We start from the raw sequence: 19,787 nt of genomic DNA, 5'->3' as shown, positions 1-19,787 counted from the left end.
GTTGCTGAACCTTCCCTCAACTGGCTCACTGATGACTCGGCAGTGCTGGGTAAAACCTGTGGATTTCCTCAGCTCTGAGTTCTCTCTGAGGCTTCCGGCTCAGTCTGGAGCTGAGATGAGTTCCGTGGGCTTAGCCTAGGGGGGACTCAGCTCCGAGAATAGCCTGGAATCCTGGAAAACTTCACGCAGGAACCCCGGAGGCTGGACCAGCACTCACAGGGCTGCTGTGAGACCAGCTCCATAGTCAGAGCCCTGGGCATGGACCATTCCATGGGGAAAAGGGCTGAGCCCGATGCCAAATCAGATAGGAGCGAAAAAGTGTGTTCATTCTCATGTGACTGGGCTTTGTGGCCTGGCTCACGGGTGGCAGGCTCAGGATGATGTCTGGCAGAGAAAACCCTGGCAATGGGTTTGAGATGTCTTGGACTCATTCTTGTTAAGTTTTTGTAATACATTCTTATCAACTATCCATCCTGAAAATGCCAAATTCAAAACTGAAAGAATGTTAGAAGTTGCCTGCTCTAACTGCCCAATGGTAAACACACCCTGCTACAGTTAGAGAGCTGGTCAGGCAGCCTCTGCCTGGATATTTACAGTGACGGGGAGTTCATTACTTCCAAAGGTTACAAGTCGGCAGGAAGGTCAGACAGAATTTTTGAACCTTAAACAGATATCTGCCTCCTAGTCCTTGCTGAAAGGCAAGGAATAATGAGGATCCCTTCAAATGTAGTTTTGCCTGATTGTTATCTCTCTCTGTCAAAAGCACCCCAATTTTTTTTCAAAATTCAGCTTTGATTTCTTTTTATCAAAGTAATGCCATACATTTAATAAAGAGTCAAACAGTTCTCGAACACCGATTGTAAAAAGGAGCAGTTCCCATCAACCGCCCCATTTCCTGGCCAGAAACAACCACGTTCAGCTCCTACTGCTGACTCTTGGAATACTTACTCCCTTTCTCTGACTAATATCCTTGTAACACAGCCTACTGACTTTTTCAGCTTTATGTATCACCTATTTAACTTTCTATTTTGGAAAATGAGGATTCAGCTCTCTTTCAAACCCCATCTCATCTACACACCCAAACCTTCATTCTTCCAACCTTTTGATACAATTACATTATAATTTTCATCAGCTCAGTATCCTTGATTTACATTATTATTACTCTGTACAGACTATTCAAAGCTGTAGCAATTTGTGCTAGTCTTACCTTTTCTTCCCTACTTCGTTTTCCTGGAGTTAATAATTGTCTTGGTTTTTCATAGCTTAGATTTCTGTGCACTTAATAATTCAACCTCAGACCTTCTCTTAACGAACAACTTTCACAATACTTTCCAATACATTGTCTACAAATTTCATCTCCTTGAATAAATCTCTTCAGATCTCCTTCCACATGGATTAACGACATGCTAGTCTTGTCACAGAGCTCATGGGGCCACTAGTGTGAAGTAACATGGGAATACATGGACCAGGATCAGGGAAAAGATCAACATAATTGCCTTAGCAATACATACTTAAAATAGTAGGAAAATTGTTTTCTTTACAAACACAAACACACACACAAACCCCAAAAGCCCATAAAGAATGATTAAAGAGTGGTCAAACCCATTGCCCTGCCTTCAAATTCTGTATAACATAAAACAAAAATAACAGAAGGAAGATATCATATAAATATGAATCTCAAGGGGGATTGGGTACACTCAGTGGCAGAGTGTGTGCTCAGCATGCTTAAGGTCCTAGATTCAATCTTCAGTACCTCCATTAGAAAAAAAAATTAAAAAGAAAAAAAATTATCAATTTTAAATATTTACATATTAACAAATATCCTCCTTTAAAACTGTGTTCTAAAGGATAACCCGGGTTAAGGAGAAAGTACCTCTTCATGACTGTGATCCTGCTGATAATTGAGGGAGGAAATTAGAGTATGACCACATGAAATAAAATTCCTTATGAAATAATGATCCCGGGTGACAATCATTATTGGCTGCTGTCATCACAAAAAAGAGAGTCGAATGTAATATTATGTACCTTATGACAGGAGTACAAAACTTCACATAACAATTATTTTTGCACAAAGTTGAACCTCAATCAGATCAAGCTTTTAGGGGAGGATTAAATCACTTAGCTAAAGCCAATACATAGGATGGAGAAACAAGTCTAACACCATAGGGGAGAATGAAATCAGCCAAACAGGAAATAGAGAAACCCCTCAGCAATTTCAAGGAAAATGAGAAACAGGAAAATTATAGATTAGAACGCACTTGAGAGATATGCTAGCTGCAATGTCTGAATCTTGTCTGGATCTTGATTTCAACCCCAAAACTACTTAAAAGTGTATTTTTGTGACAAGCAGGGAATTATTTTGTAACCCTAAAAAAAAGGAATATTCCAATTTTATTTGAAAGAGACCTTGTCATTTCACTAATGAAAGGTTAAGCTATGTAGGATTGTCTTCAAAATGACCCCATAGTGGGGGAGGGGAGGAGATGGAGATGAAAGATGCAACAACAGTGACTCTGAGTTTATAATTCTGGAGCTGGGTGACTGATAACACCCAGGCAGGCTGGCTGTACTGTTCTCTCTATTTCTGTACATGTTTGAATCTTTCCATAAAATGTGAAACAACAAATAGACTTCAGTGTTTTAAAACCCTCACTTTGAAGGTTAAGAGGTTTGCCCAAGTAGGTGGGCACCTGCATGGGGCACTGAGATAAGAAAGAACAGACACCTGGCTCCAGACCGACCTGGGGCTACCTTGACCCTCCTCTTCTCCTAACCATCCACAGCCAGCCCATAACTGCATCCCGTCAGCCCCACTCCCCAAATGCATTCCTCATTGGCTCCCACCATCTCTCAACTGGCCCAATCCAAGAGCCTCCTACCTGGCCTCCCTGCTTCCTGGGTCCCTGCCATACATTCTCCACATTATCTTTGCAAAATGTGAGTGAGAGAAAATTACTTAAGTGCTTAAGCTATCATGACTGCTTCTCACTGCGCTTAGAGTCTACACTCCTTTCCGTGCTCCTGATGCCCTTCTAAACCTCGCGTCTCATCACTCTCACCAGCGCTGGCTCCAGTGTCTCCACAAACCTGCTGAGCACATTTGTGCCTCGGGGCCAATGGACAAGCTGCCTCTATTCCATGGGTGACTTTTCCCAGATCTTCAAATTCCAGCCTCCTTATCGCCATCTCAACTCACATGTAACCTACTCAAAGATAGCTTTCTTAACTCACTTCCCCCCAAGTCTCCCATCTCAACACTGTGTTATTTCTTCATTTCAATCTGACATTGTTTCCTTATTTGCACGATTATTTTTGTTTTCTCGGTTGTCCTTGGCCTCCATCCCCCCAGCAGCCTTGCCCAAACAGCATAAGCCCCCGGGGAGCAGCCGGCGCTGGTGCTCTGAGAAGACACATGCTGAGCGTGACATTACAATCACGTGGTGTAGTGAAACGGTGTCGAACAGCAGATACAGAAAAGCAGTGAGAATTTCTCTCTTATTTTATAATTTAAATGAAATATAACATTTACTCCTATGTAATGAAGAATTTGGTAGGTCTTTGTTCCCAGTTCCTAGGCAGCAACCGCTAAAGCCTCGAAATTTCCCAAGATAAGAGTGTCTTTGCTATTCATGGTGGAACCTTGGATGGCTTGTGTTCATGAGATGACTCAGGATGGGGACTGGCCAGCCAGAGACACCAACCATGTGATTAGAGGAGTGGGGCTTTGAGCTTTGTGACAAGTGAGTGGCCACCAGGAGAGGAAGGGGCTCAAAATTTAGGGCTAAGGAAAGGTTTGACTTACAGTTAGGGTTTGGGTTAGCCATGTCGGTAGTGACCCAATAAATCATGGCTTTGTAATAAAGCCTGCAGTAAAAACTTGGGGCAACGAAGCTCAGAGCTCCTGTGAGCTTCCTGGTTGGTAACACTCTTGGAGGACTGTCACACTCAGATGCCATGAGGACAACCCTGAGCCCTTCCCACTGGGGTGCTCTCCACAACACCTCACCTGATGAGACCTAAGGGCTGCTGCTTGTCTGTGCTTCGAGGAGGAGCCCATTCCCTGTACAGAAGGCCCTGATCACTGGGGCAGCTGAGGTCCTCTGACGGAGGCTGAAGTGGCACTGGGAATCAGAAGCAAACAGGTGAGCGTCACTGTCACAAAATGTTCACATGTTCTGGTGATAAAATTTGGTGCTAACACTTCATGGTCATTTGTAAATAAGGGGCCCTCACTTGCCAGGAGGGATGGAGGTACCATATAATTTTTCATAATTCTCACCCAGGATTAATATTAACCCCTTGAGGGTCATTTGCAAACGTGGGTGGAAAGGAACGGTTGGATGTCACAGTCCTGGGACCACCGTGGGTACCTGGTGAGAGCCTTGCAGATGCTTAATGTTCTACAACCGGGCCAGTGTTCCACAGCAAAAATCTAGTCCACCCAAGTGCCCAAACTGCTGCAGTGGAGGGACACCTGATGGTCCAGCCCCCTCTTTGGACACCCGGAGGAACTTGGACCCTGACAGGTTAGGGGCAGGGTCAATTCTAAAACCCAGGCATTTTTCTCCCCACAATTCAGTAGTTATTCGGTGACAGCACATGGAATATAAACAACAAAGTAACTTGACATGATGTTATATATTTAGCTTACTCAAGAAACAAAGTTTAAATCCAGTCATTCTCCTTCCCACCTGACCTACTTTCCTTTGTCTTGTACTAGCACCAGATTATTACCCACCCAGCCTTAACAAGGGTCCTGACTCCACTTACCTCCCTCCCAAACACCACATGAGATGATTCCTCAGCCTGGATGTGGGACCAGCAATTACAAGAAGCTTTAGTGGAAAAGAACTGGTTATGCACAGATACCAACTAAACACTGTAGATTCCTGGTGTCCCACAATAGTAATCATGACAGCTGTTTGCAAGTGTCCCCAAAGTTCATTTAAGACTCTCACTGCTAATTTTGCTGGGACATAAATATGAAACATGTGGACTGCTGGGCTGGACTGCTAAGCTGGGTCTCTAATCCAGGAAGCTCAGTGTCTGCTCCCTGCACCCAGCTCCCTGTTCTGTTCATGCATATGCATCAAGAAGCTGTTTAGTGTCCATTTTAATATCTTAAACAGTGCATTTCAATATTGTCTTCATCCACAAATACGTGTACCACATAGTAGTAATGATCAATCTTAGTATTTGCTTTCTTTGGTCTTAGAGAGTCAGATAAATGGATAGCAAAGATAACAAAGTCATAGAGGGCTATAATATAGTATTTCCTTTATTTCAATGACAGGATTTATTTAAAGAGCTTAGATATAACATCCTTGCATCTATGGCATCATTAAGCGTCTGAAGCTGTTACATTATAAAAACTTCATTTCTAGCGAGATGTTATCAGTTAGAGAAGAGCTCCTAAATTTGAGGGGTTGCTGTCATCTCAGACAGAGTCCCTAAAAAATGTCAGCAATCTGCAGTATTGACATCATGACAAGAACCCAGACAGATGAAATTTGGAAAGCCCTGTGGCTTTCTAGTGTACAGACATAAAATGGTATTTCAGAGGGAAAAGCCTGAATTACAGAAAGTGATAAATGAAATGGTCTAACATGCATTTCCCTTTCAAAGAACTAATATGTCTTTTGTCGATAATAACATCTGTCAGTAATTATGAAAAGAGCTGACAGATGCATAGTACTTAATATAAGCCAGGGCAGTTGTATCACTGACACAGATTCATTAATCCCCATAGCATCTCTACGAGGTGGGTACTACAATTATCCCCATTTTATTGGTGAGGAACTTGATAGACACAGAGGGTAAATGACATTTACAAGGTCGACAGCGAGAAACCAACACAGGTGTTCCAGCTTGAGTCTACGCTCTTGGCCACTTCTCTTTTTTTTTTTTTTTTGGTGGTGGGGAGATAATAAGGTAATTCTGGTGGGGGGTGGGGAGGTAATTAGGGTTATATGTCTATTTTAGAGGACGTGATGGGGGCTGAACCCAGGACCTTATGCTTGCTAAGCATGTGCCCCATCACTTGAGCTGTGCCCTCCCCTCTAGAGTCTATGCTCTTAGCTGCTAATCCTCACTGTCCCACATGGTAACTGTGGGGGAAGTACAGTTCATTCATTCACTCGTTAAACTCAGCCTTCCCGGTGCCTGAGATTCAGCAGTGAACAAGACAACATGTTTCCTGCCTTAAATGAGCTTGTCGCGTCCTGATATATTATCTTCATTTTACCCAGGAAGAAACAAGGTCAAGAAGTTTAGCCTTTCCCTGTTAACACCGGAGGATACATGAGGTGCTTTTTTTCAATTCTGCCATTTGACTTACACCATGGGGAGGGAAAGCTGCCTTGCAAATCCTGGAGCTCACAAACCTGTTAATCCTGAATTTTTTTTAACACTGTCCCTTACTTGATACTTGATCTGAGAAAGGATGAAGTAAACCTAAAAATGTTCTAAGAGAGCTTGTGGCTTATACAAGGTAACTAACCAGCCACTGTTTACTATCCTAACAGGAATCTGTAGGCATATTTCTTTTCTTTCTCTTTTTTCCTTTATATGGGCAGCTTTTAAAAACCAAATCAAACCAACCAAACCAAATCACTGATAATTCAACAGCAGGTTCTAAATCACCCCCAAGACAGCAGCTAAACTCGGTTTAGACTTACAATGCGGTTTCTGGTGGTTGGATTGAAGAATGTATCTCTATCCTGAATATAAAAGTCTTTCATGGAGCTCTTCTCAAATAGGGCAATGAAAAACTCTTGTTCCGGTTGTTGATACTTTGATCCACTTGGAGGACTTTCATCAAACAGCGGAAGTTATCAAAGGCTGAGGACCGGGTTTTCAAATCATTGGGCTTCAGAGGCAATATTATGTGCAGTATCTCAGCGTATGTACAGAACACCTCCCACAGGGGGTGTACTTTTGAAATACAAGCTTGTCATCCAAAACCTATATTGGGAGAATGAAAACACAAACCAGGAAAATATTTTCACATTTTTAGTATACAGATTTTTCCTACGTTGCTGGTAGTTAAAGCACTTGTGCAAACACACACATATGTCACACTGGTAAAAGTGAAGATATAATAAAAATAGATTTGCATTACATCATACATTTTTGCCTTAAAGATAATTTCTTTGTTGAAATTACTGAAAAGTTTTTTAAATTCCTTACAGTTCCTTCATAAAATAACCAATGTTTTAGATAAAGAAAAGCAAACTTGTTAATTTTTAGTCCAAATTAGTAACTAAAAATAGAAACACCAAAATATTCTTTGCAGTGGTATTGTAATGACAATTTTTTAAATTTCTGAAACCTAGAACTATTTACATATCTGTTCAATATATTGTTAAACAGCCATTAAAAGGGATTTAAAAGATTTATATTTATTGATATGGAATATATAATAAAAGGAGAAAACAAAAAAAATGTGAAATAATAATTTTCCTTTTTGGAAGGGAAAAATATCTTCATTTGAACAAAAAAAAGTTTAGAAGGATTTTATGATCCTTTATATATAATTAAGGTACAGATGGTTTTTAATTCCACTGTTCTTTCACTTTCAATTTTGGGGGTAACTTTTTATAATAAAAAAATCTTTAAAAAGGTTCTTGCATAAATACATTAATAGATATATTTATGACTATATTCTCTGGCTATTAAAAAAGATCTCCTAGCTGTGGATCTGAAACTTACATTCCATAATGCAGATTCTGACTGACTCGCCTCCCAGCCCACAGCAAAGGCACGGCTAGTGTGACATGTTTCAAATACCATTCCAAGGAACATGCAGGCTCCCAGCCAATGGCTGCAAGGGGACTGACACTGATCTGGTTGCTCCCAGCTGCAGACCATCACAGATGAGGTTAGATCCACAGGCTCATATTTTCTCTGTCAAAAGAAATCAGAAAGTGTTAGGCATTTACTTACACCAGGGAACAAGAATTTGTTTTTTTATGCAAAAAAATAACAACAAACCAATTTGAACCTGATGAAAAGACATTTACTCAAAACAGCACAGTAGCAATGAAGGTGCTCTGGCAGACAGGGACTTGTTGGATTCCTGTGAGTGCTGGACTCCTCACATGGAATTTCCTTGGCACTCCAGAAGGCCTGTGGTTGTCCTCATGGGTTTGTGGCCATAAGTGGCGCACAAAAGTCTCTGGCTTTGCCACAGTTTCAAAGCCTTTTTGGCTTATGAAAGGTTTTGCCCTCAAATGGAGTTTTCTTGTGTCCAGTCACTGATGTCATTTACCAGAGTTACAGTCCAGATCTGATATTCTAGACTCTTAATATCTTGCAGACATTCAAATGGTTCAGGTTTGGATGTGTATTCACCTCTGCAGGCCTGGACCAAATCCGATAAAGACACCCGGACAAGTTCAGCAAAATACAAAGAAATTTTTCTCTCTGCAAGACTGAAATGTCTGTGAAGCTATAAAAACATCTGCACCTACAAAAATAGGGAACCAACTCATCAATAACATATCTATCCATAATTCATGGACATTCAAAATAAATACTGTATTTACTCCTATTAAATTCTATCTTGCTTTTGCCAAACTGTGTCCTAAACTGAAAGGAAAGTAGGTAAATGTAGAGAATTTTTTACCTTTTAAGAGAAAAAGGAACCCTCCTACTCGGTTGGTGGGAATGTAAATTGGTGCAGCCTCTATGGAGGACAGAAAAGAGGTTCCATAAAAAAATGAAAATAGACTTCCGTGTGATCCAGCAATCCCATTCATGGATATATGTTTGGAGAAAAATTTAATTCAAAAAGACACATGCACCCCAATGTTCACAGCAGCACTATTTAAAATAGCCAAGACACTGAAACAACCCAAATGTTCACTGACAGATGACTGGATAAAGAAGTTGTGGTATATTATATATATATATATATATATATATATTATATATATATGTATATATACATGTATGCATATATATACACACGCATATATACACATGAACACACACACAAATGGAATACTGTTCAGCCAGTAAAAAATAAAATAATGACATTTGCAATAACATGGATGGACCTACAGGGTATTATGCTAAGTGAAATAAGTCAGAGAAAGAAAAACAAATATTCTATGTATTAACTTATATGTATATCTAAAAAATAAAACAAATTAATGACTATAATAAAACAGAAATAGACTCACAGGTACACAGAACAGACTGGTGGTTACCAATGGGGAGAAGGAGAAGAGGGGAGGCAGGAAGGGGTTAGGGGATTGAGAGGTAAAAAGTACTAAGTATAAAATGGATAGGTTACAGGGCTGTATCATACAGCACAGGGAAATATAGCCATTATTTTATGGTGACTTTAAATGGAATATAATCTATAAAAATGTTGAGCCTCTGTTTTGTACACCTGAAACTAATATGATGCAAATCAACTACTCAATTACAAAATTTTTAATCAAAGTTTTCTTTTCATATTATTTGCAATAAGTTAGAAGCCAGCACTGTCAACAGAAACATAGTGCAATTCACAATTTTCCAGTAATCCCATTTAGAAAATAAAAAGGAACAAGTGAAATTAATTCCAGTAATAATTACATTTATCCCAAAATATCCAATATACTATCATTTCAAAAGTGTGATTGACACTTTTAAAACTTATTAATAATATTTTACATTATTTTTGTTGTACAAAGTCTTGAAAATCTATTATGTATTTTCCACTTATAGAACATCTCAATTCACAATAGCCACATGTGGCTGGTGGCTACCATACTACACAGACCAGATTACACCATTCACACTTCTGATAAATTAACTGCTCTTACTTATTTAAAAAACTTGCAGAAAAGGGTTTAGATATTCCCTCTATCAAACAAAGCAACCTTGACAGGTGGGGATTATTTTCATTATAAAGTGAAAAATAAAGGTAAGAGAGCCATGCTTACATGTATGTTAAGGTAACAATACCTTCTTAATTCATTCAGGACTTTACAATCTTTCTTCATATGCCAAGGATTCACTGTCACTGCGCAATGTTTTTCACTACTATCATCTTTGTGATTGAGAGGCTTCTGATGACCCTGCTTTGTGCTTCTGTACATAAAGTAACGAAACAGAGAAAAAGACCTTATTAAAGATAATTTAGGGGGGAGGGTATAGCTCAAGTGAAAGATCATGTTCTTAGCATGCACAAGGGCCTGGGTTCAATCTCCAGTAATTCTTCTAAAAATAAAATAAATAAATAAAAACCTAATTACCACCCCCCAGCAAAAAATTAATTTATTACTTTAATTAAAAGTTTAAAAAAGATAATTTAGTGCAGGCTTATCAGGCTACAAGAGCTACAATGAATGCCCCCACCCATTAATTTAGAAGAAGTCTCACAGTATTTCTCAACATAAAGGCTAAAATATAATTGAGAACACTTCCTGATGGTCAGCATCATTTTAACAAAAATGTAGATAATTACGTCCCTGTTGTCAAATTTCTGTCAGAGTTGGGCATGGAACATTTAGTTAGTAAAAGTGATTTTGCAGCTCTCTTTGAAAGAAATGCTGAGAAATGATCTTTTCTGTTGGAAATTAGCCTGCTTTTAAATTCTTCAGTAGGCATAAGTGTTTACAAACCAGGCAGGAACTGGATTATATTTTACATATACTTTAGAAACTGATTTGAATTTTGCCCTCTACCTGCAAGGCTATTTCTTAGGTAATAACATAAGCAGGCCACTATACTAAATTTTGTTTCCCTGTTTGCTTAATCCTCACAACAACTCTGTAAGCTGCTATTATTACCCCCATATAACAGATAAAGAGCTTGAGGCAGAAAATAATTTGGGTAACTTGGTAAATGGTGGAGCTGGGTAAGACTGCAGCCAGTCTGACACTCAGGTCCATTCTTCTCACCAATGTCTGATACTGCTACCTACATTCAGCAATGACCGCTAATTTCATATTTAAGTGTGTCATTTCTAAAAGTGCAAAGCTATATTAGTACTGCTGTGTAAATTATCCGTTTGAGATGTGATTGCCAAAACAAAAAAAGAAATAAAATCAGGGTGCCACTGAGGGGGGGCAAACTGCATATGGACGGACACAAGGGGACTTTGTGAGGAAAAAGTTGCACAAATCTAGAAATAGCTAAAATGGCTGACTTGTACAATTATAATGTGTGAATTTTATGGCCTGTAAATTACACCTTAATACAGATATTAAATTAAGAAACTGGGATACAAAATTAAGACTAAAACACATATATAAATCACACAAAGAACAACAGGCAAATATCATTATTTACTGCACCATTGTCCTTGATGCAGCTTCCTATCCTCACCCATTCCTGAAAGGATGATTCATTTTTAAAATAGTCTTTTAATTTATTCAGCAAATAATTTTTGATTGCCTACTATGTACCCAGGACTAGTCTAGGCAGTTGGAATAGATAAATAAACAATACAAAATCCTGTCCTCACGGAGCTTTGTTGGAGTCTAGCTGGGATGGGGGTGGAGATGACAATTCACACAACAGAGCAGCAGAGGAGGTGGCATGTTAGGAAAGAGGAACCATGGAAAAATCAAAAAAGGGCAAGGTAAAGAGAGTTTAGGGTATGGGATGAGGGTGATGTTGTATTAAATACCAGAGCAGGCCACACTGAGGACTGAGGTTAGAACTAAGACTTGGAGGTGAGAAGTCCCAGGTGGACGGAATAACCATCACCGAGGCCAGCGTGCACTTCGCATGTTCCAGAATGGGGGCACGGCTGGAGCTGCGGAGAAGGGTCAGTGCAGATCCTGTATGGCCTTGGAGGACGTTGTAAGGACTGTGGCTTTTACCCAGAGTGAAATGGGGAGGCACTGCAGAAGGACGACACAATCTAACTTAGGTTTTCGAGGCTCACTTGACTGCCAGGTGAGAATAGTCGAAACGGGTCAGAGATGAAAGGAGGGAAGCCTCTGCGAAGGGCTGTGCAGGAGGAGAGGACAGTGGCTCAGGGTAGGGAAGCAGCAGTGGAGGCAGGAACCATGGTGAGAAGTGGCTGGGTTCTGGATATGTTTTAAAGGCAGTGTTAAACCAGATCTATTGACAGAATTCATGTGGTATGTCAGTGAAAGTCAGAATAACTCCAAGTTTTTTGACCCAAGCAGCTGGATGGATTAAGTTTCCACTAACTGAATGGGGGAGGTTGCAGGAAGAACCAGTTTGGGGTGTAGGAGAACAAAGAGCTCAGTTTTTACACATATTGCTTTTAAGATATCAGAGTTTCAAGTGAAGATGTCAAATCAGCAGAAGATTGTAAGAGTCCAGAGTTGGAGAGAAAAATTCTAGCAGGAGACAGAAATGTGGGAATCATGGGTCACACAGGTGGCACAGGAAGACATGAAACCCAGGTACTCAAACATTAAGATAACCTGGCATTAACCATAGAAGTTGTCCTTGAGGGCCTGCCTACTAGGTGTGGATATCAGTCCTATTTCCTGACCACTCGAGTTTTAAAAAGCAACTTACAAATTAATTCGTGCAAGACACTGCCTCCAGTGGGTGGGTCCAGAGCTGGAGTGGGAGAATTGGATGGTGCACACTACTCCCTACAGTAGAATGTGTGTGTGTGTGTGTACACATGTGTGTGTGCGCAGGGGGATGAGATACACCTGGCTTAAGAAAAAGAGCTAGTAAGTCTAGAAGCTGAAAGATGAAAGAACATCCAGATATGGTAGAGGGAACAGGGGAAACACTGTGTACTGTAAGACATATCCCCATAATGCCATTTCCCACCATCCTTTCATCAGGAACACAGTTGGAAAGGGGGGAATTATGTAGATATGTGTGATGTACACAAACTTTCTGAGTATGTAACACAGAATATCTACATATGTAGCAAGTTAGTGATATTTATATATGCTTCAAGTTTAAAAACAAGTTCACAACAGAGGGAAAATAAAATACTGAGGAGTGGTAGAAGTATCATAGAAGGCCTTTCAATGCTCAGAATGGAAGCAAAAGCAGCTTCACCCAACAAAGAACGTCAATAAGAGTCAAGAATGTTTATATTTGCTTAAGAAATTGAGAGTTACAACTTCCTGCTTTAAAGAATTAACATAAGACAGATACCACACTATAAGCAACGTCTATACTGGAGCTTTCTTAAAGCTATTTTAGTTCCTGCTTGTTCTGATGTACTCCAGACACTCTGCAAAGAAAACCTTCTATTCAAAGGCTTAAAGGAATAAAATAAGAAATAACACTGCATTCTTTTCAGTGGTCTCTGTACTGAAAGTCACTTGCAAATGCAGCACCCTGCCACAGGTCCACATTTTTAACAATAAAGACCTTTGTGCAATTTTTCAATTGCTATGTGACTTTGGGTCAGTCTCACACTAAGAAGCAGAATGGAGAACCAGAAAATGACACATCAGGTCTAAAACTACAGATGTGGGAGATGAACCTACACCAGGAAACAGCTAAGTGGGAGGGTAAGGTTTACCTTTTAAGTTACCGTAAGTGCAGTTACACCTGCTCCCTGCTTCCCCTGTGAAGTGAAGAGCTAGTCTTTTCCAGAAAAGCTCTCATTCTGAGAACTGTCTTCTTTAAAATATTCGGAGATTCTCTTTTAAGGTTCTTGCACTTTTAAGCCTTTCCCCAACTCTACATCCTATAACAAGTGTAAAAATTATCCTATAGCCTATTGTTACAGAACATACTCTACAAAAGCTGAGGTTTCCCAGGGTTTGGATCCCAGAACTCTGCTACCAGATAATCCTAAAGCTTTCCTTCCATAACAGACTCTTCCGCCAATTCCCAGCTGTGGGCAAATTCGGCTTCTCAGATCAGGTAACTTTCTAACTCTGCCTACGAACACTCTGCTGCCAGTAAAGGAACTCTCAGACAGAAAGCACACAATGCCCCTAGTGAGGGTTGCCTCCTTCAATCAATCAAGATGCCATCACCAAGCAAATATTTAAACCTACTGCAAAACCTCTAAAGACATCTTACAAACAATATAGTTTGTATAGATGCATACTATTTGCTCTGGAATAGTGATTTCCAATGGAAGGAACAAAGGACCACATGACCCAAGCAATTTTTTAAAACTGCACATAACCATCCCTCTTCACGTGAGGATTCAGGCAAGACGGTCTTACAGGCCTAGGTGTAACAGAATGACAGCACCTCTAGGAGTAGGTTGAAAAGCAGCGAGGTAGACTTCTAGTGAAAGGGGGTGATGTAATAGACCCCATCGCCCACTTACCTACCAGCACAGGACAGTCATCTCAGATCGAGAACAAACACTTTGGGAAACAGAGGTTGTTTATATTTTTATGGTATTCTGGTGGAAATAATGCCCTGAGTCATGTGAAGTTGTGGCTGCAAAATTGAACAGGGGACTGGACATTTTCACATTCAGGACAAAAATAGCCCCTGGATAGCCACCATATCTGCTCTCCCTTTTGCCTGTTCACCCCAAAAGCTGCAGGACTCTCCTGCTTGCAATGACACCCACCACTTCTCACAAATTCTTGCCAAGTTCACATCAGCAGCTGGTGGTGTCAAAGTCACCATTTGTACTGCTATGAAGTCCCTCCATTTCTTTATATCCCTTCTATTTTCTCTGTTGTCTTCCTAGCTACACTTGCATTCACAAGATAGTTACCGCACTAACATTGCCTCTGTAATCAGTCCAGGATATAGGAAGTAGAGATTCAACTGTAACCAGTCCCAGAATACTTGTCATGCCACACTAGTGTCCCAAAAAATACTCTGGCATCCCTCATCTCACTCAAAGAACCACTGCATTACTTAGAGGTTGTAAAATTAGAGGGCTTTCTCTACTGGGAAACACTGTGGCTTGTGGTAGAGTTGTGATTTCAGTTTTTGCAACTACTTACAGGCAAAAAGACATGGCCCGCAAATTTTCTTCAAGCGTTTGGTATTTAAACTTTCATTAGATACAGAGCCGGTGGACTAACCGTAATCTATGAACATATGGTCATATTATCAAATAATGTTCATGTCTACCTTACAGACATGTAAGAACTTGGATTACACCTGCAAGCCTCTAGGACTTTAGAATTAGATGTGAAGCATCCTGTGAGATAAAAAACCTCCTATCCAGTCACAGAACACAATTATAGACAACATGACACTAATGTCACTGAATACATTAGTATAGTCCATGTATGGTTAAGTTACATCTCCAATTTCTCAGAGCTGGAAAGGAGATGTCTAGAAAAGCTGGAAAAGCCCAATTACCAAAACGGCTCAAAAGTTAATGCAGACTCCTGCACCTCCCAGAGCAGAGGGCGGAGGGGGCATTGCCCAACACTCTGTCCTCCCCCAGGATGTGGCATGTGGGGAAGCAGGCAGGAATGGGTGGCTGGGACTCGGAGGTGGAGAGGTGATGAAAGCAAGAGTGGAACTGCTCTGGTCCTAGAACAACAGAGCTGTAAAAAGCTCGGCTTCAGTTCAACCAACTCCCTCTCCCACTTTCCCTCCCACCTACGTGACAAACAGAGCACAGCCAGGCACTTTCTGCCCATGACGGTGACTACTAGTAGGAAAGGGACCAGGATAAAAGCATGTCCTATAAAAGATCAGTCTGATTTTAAGGCTATGTTATAAACAATGAACAGCACTGTCAGAGTGGGACACTTGTGTGGCGCTCAAGTAGGGAGGAGGAGGTTGAGGATCCATTTCCAGCACTTCCATGTCTTTTATCACTCCTATTTCTGACCTTTCCTTTGCCACTTTTTGAAGCACTGCCATCACTGGCAGGTAAAGGGGCAGCAATGTGACTTGGCCGTTTGGCTGATGGGGCTACATTTCCCAGCAGTGGAATGAAAAGGCACTGGAAGAGGATCAGCTGGAAGATGTGAACTGCGGTCCTGGCCTGTGCCAAACACTAACCAGGTGACCCTGGGATAGGCTCTTAGTCTCTCTGGGCTTCCGGCTGTTTACTTATAAAAGAAGGTTTTGTCATTGCACAAATATATCCAATATGAAATGTAACATGAAAGTCAAACATAATGACATCTCACCTGCTTGCTTCAGGGAACTGTACAAGCACTGAACACTATGTGAATGTAAACACAGTCTTAAGAAAACTATTGAGGTAAAGCACTAAACTGAACATGGAGATAAAGTCTTATGGATTTTCTTGGCTTTCTTTTTTAATTGCAACACTGAATTAATAGTTATTAGCTATAATCCACACCACCACCACTGCGAATAAATAAAGAAGGTAAGCACTGCCTGGATGCCTGTTATTGCCCGATGCTAAGCAGGGTGAGGGGTATAAAGGAGGCTGAACAAGTGAGTCTTCTCCAGTTACCAGCTAAGTGAGGAGACACATTGGAAACCACCCAGGAATGGTACCAAGTCAGTACTCAAATCCAAGATTACAGACTACTGATCATAAACAGTACAGGAATACAAAGAGGAGCTAGAAGTATTTGGAATAAATAGGGAAGACTCTATGAAGGGGATGGGGCTCCAACTAGTTCTCAGGGCAATTCTAAGCTGTTTTAACTGAGGACTGGATAGGAAAAGGCTGGTGACTCCTGGTTTTTAATAAGGCACAGGTTACCCTAGGAGGCTAAGTTACATAATGATTGGAACAAATAAGGTAAGTCCAAAATGATGAAGGGTCGAGACTCCCTGGCTGAGATCTGGTTGTGTTAAGTCTTTGACTTGACTGTAGATGTGGGAGCACCAAAACTGTAGGTTGACTGAAAGGGGGGGAGAGAATATCCAAGAATTCAGCAGAAGGAAAAATTCATGTATCAGGGATGAAAGCTCTTCATCAGAGTATCAGCAATCAGAATAGACACTTGAAACCAAAAAACATACAGTTCAAGAAGCTGACAAAATGTGGAGGGTGGTGAGAGAAAGATAAATCAAAGACCACTCCAAGCCTTTGCGTATTCAAGACCGAAAGAATGATTATCCCACTGAATAAGTGGAGACGCTGCAAGAAAAAAGATTATGAAATCAGCTTTAGACATGTTGAATCTGACGTATGAGCTAAGAGTAGGTTTTCTCTAAGAAGCTCAAAATTCAAAACTGAAGCCCAGATGTTGAGTACAGGCTTAAGATGCAGATGGACAAGACATGATAAATCTCCTAAAAGAAAACATAGGCAAAACATTATCTGACATAAATCTTAGCAACATTCTCCTAGGGTAATCTACCCAGGCAATGGAAATAAGAGAAAAAATAAACAAAAGGGACATAATTAAACTCATAAATTTCTTCACAGCAAAGACAACCATAAGTAAAACAAAAGGAAACAACAACCTACGAATGGGAGAAAATATTTGCAAATGATACGACTAACAGAGGCTTAATTTTCAGAATATATATAACAGCTCATACAACTTAATAACAAAAAAACAAACAACTCAATCTTAAAATAGGCAGAAGACCTAAACAAGCATTTCTCCAATGAAGACACAAATGGCCAATAGGCACATGAAAGAATGCTCGATATCACTAATAAACTGAGAAATTCAAATCAAAACTATAATTAAGTATCAGCTCCCATCATTCAGAATGGCCATCGCTCAAAAGTTCATGAATGATAAATGCTAGAGAGGCTGTAGAGTGAAGGGTACCCTCTTACACTGCTGGTGGGAATCTAGTTTGGTGTAGTCATTATGGAAAGCATGGAAATCCCTGAAAATACTAAAAGTAGACTTACCCTATGACCCAGCAATCCCACATCTGGGTATATAACTGGAAAGAACTCCAATGTGAAAAGATACCTGCACACCAGTATTCACAGCACCACTGTATACAAGAGCCGAGACATGGAGGAAAGCTAAATGTAGCAACAGATGACTGGATAAAGAAGTTGTGGCATATTTATACACTGGAATACTACTCTACCATGAATAGGACAAAATAAAACCATTTGCAGCAACATGGATGGAGCTAGAGATCGTCATTCTAAGTGAAAGCAGCCAGAAACAGAAAAATACCAAATGATACCACTCATATGTGCAATGTAAAAAAAGAGAGAAAAAGACACTGTGAACTCATCTACAGAACAGAAACAGACTTGCAGACTTAGTAAACAATCAAGGTTACCAGGGAAAGGGGATAGGAAGGGATAAATTTGGGAGTTCGAGATTTACAAATGTCAGCCACTATATATAAAAAGAGATTTTAAATTAAGTTTCTTCTATATAGCACAGAAACCTATGTTCATTATCTAGCAATAACCTATAATGAAAAAGCTGATACAGCCACCAACTGAGGAAGCAGGAGAAGAAAGGAGAGTTAGTTATGCTGGGCTAGAGCCCACTTCTAAAATCCTTGTCAGCCACTGAGGCTGCCCCGAGTACACTGAGCTTTCCTCCCACGGACAGGCTGACATGACATGCGTCCTGCAAACCTGGGGCAGCAGAGGCCGTCCCCAGGTCTGGCCCTAGGGGAGATGGGAGCAAGTCCACCTGCTCCCCTTGGGGCAGCACCCCTCCCTGCAGCCCCCGCCACCTGACTGCACCACGCCTGCATCTCAGGAAACCACTGACTTGAAAACAACTGATCCACGAACCTGGGGCAGCGGCAAGGAGATGGGCAGCGACCTGGCAAGCTGGTAGACTTGCCCCCATCTCCCCCATGGCCTGTCCAGGGCTCGGCCTCTGCTGCTCCAGGCACGGTCCGCAGGTCAGCCTGCTCTCGGGAGGAGGGCACGGTGTGGTTGAAGGCAGTGGCGGGTTATGGGGCCTGCCCATGGGAGCCCTTGGATTTGCTTCAAACTCCCCAGCGCATGGCCTGAGCTTGGCCTCTGCTGCCTCAGGTTCGTGGAACTCAGGTTACAGGTCAGCCTGCTCCTGGAAGGCGGGTGCTGTGCTCTCAGGGAAAGGCGGCAGCTGCGATGGCGGGATTGGGGCTGCCCTGTGAGAGCGCGGGGGTTGCAACAATTTCCCGCTGCTGCTGCAGCCATCCCAGCACACTCATCGCACCGAGCCCATCTCCCAGGAGCAGACTGACCTGTAACCTGAGTCCCACTAACCTGGGTCTTTAGAGGCCGCCACCAAGGTCAGGCCGCGGGTAAGATGGGAGCAAATCCAGGGGCTCTCATGGGGCAGTCCCCATTCCATCCGAGGCCCCGCGACCGCACCACACCCGCCTGCCAGGAGCAGGCCATCGTCTGAGGGCCAGTCGGAGATGCTCCGGAACCGTCCGGCGCCCTCCCAACTCCCGGGGCTGTACCTGCTCTCCTAAACCCGTGTATAAGCGGCGGCAAAAACACGGTGTTCAGGAACTACTAATACCGGGGTTACCACGAACCACAGCGGCGGCTGGGACCCGCCTCAGGGTCCTAACGGGACGCGCGGCCGGGACCTCACCTCCGCACCCCTCCCTGGGCGCCTCCTCAGCTGCACAGCCCAGGCGTCACCCGCCGGCTCCCCCAGCAGCGCGCCCCCACCAGCGCCCTCTTAACTGTCCGGCAGCGGCAGCCGAGCCGCGGGCAAGCGGCGGCCCAGGCCCCAGGCCGTGTTCCTCTTCCAGGAGCTGGTCCAGGAGCAACCGGCTGCCGCCAGCTTCCACGCGTTCTGGGTGGGTTCCGGCGTCCGCGCGTCTGTCCGTCTGCGCGTGCGCGCCCCTCCTCCTCCCGCCCGCAGCGCAAACTGCTCGGGTGGGTCTCCTGCTTTACCGGCCCTGGCCGCTGGGGCCGGGAGGAGCCAGGTGGGGCCCCTCCTGCTTGTCCCGCCGGGTCTCCATCCCCAGAGCCTTCACCCAGCCACCGACTGGGTCCTGGCATTGAACTAGAACCACGACTGCCCTAGGCCAGG

At 42.3% G+C, this 19,787-nt stretch overlaps 1 long non-coding RNA gene across 1 annotated transcript; it reads right to left on the bottom strand.

Annotated features, from left to right (window-relative positions):
• Positions 1 to 6,811: 6,811 nt before the first annotated feature.
• Positions 6,812 to 19,542, bottom strand: LOC140695140 (uncharacterized). The gene is made up of 5 exons (XR_012070838.1): positions 19,341 to 19,542; positions 9,936 to 10,083; positions 8,627 to 8,686; positions 7,711 to 7,905; positions 6,812 to 6,963 (listed from the first exon to the last, which is right to left on the bottom strand). It is a non-coding gene; the product is annotated as an uncharacterized lncRNA (long non-coding RNA).
• Between the last annotated feature and the right edge of the window lie 245 nt (positions 19,543 to 19,787).

This window comes from Vicugna pacos, unplaced genomic scaffold (genome assembly GCF_048564905.1).
Source record: "Vicugna pacos unplaced genomic scaffold, VicPac4 scaffold_157, whole genome shotgun sequence".
Classification (NCBI taxonomy): Eukaryota; Metazoa; Chordata; class Mammalia; order Artiodactyla; family Camelidae; genus Vicugna; species Vicugna pacos.
Note: the sequence above shows the minus strand (reverse complement) of the source record. Positions and strands in the feature narration are given on the sequence as shown.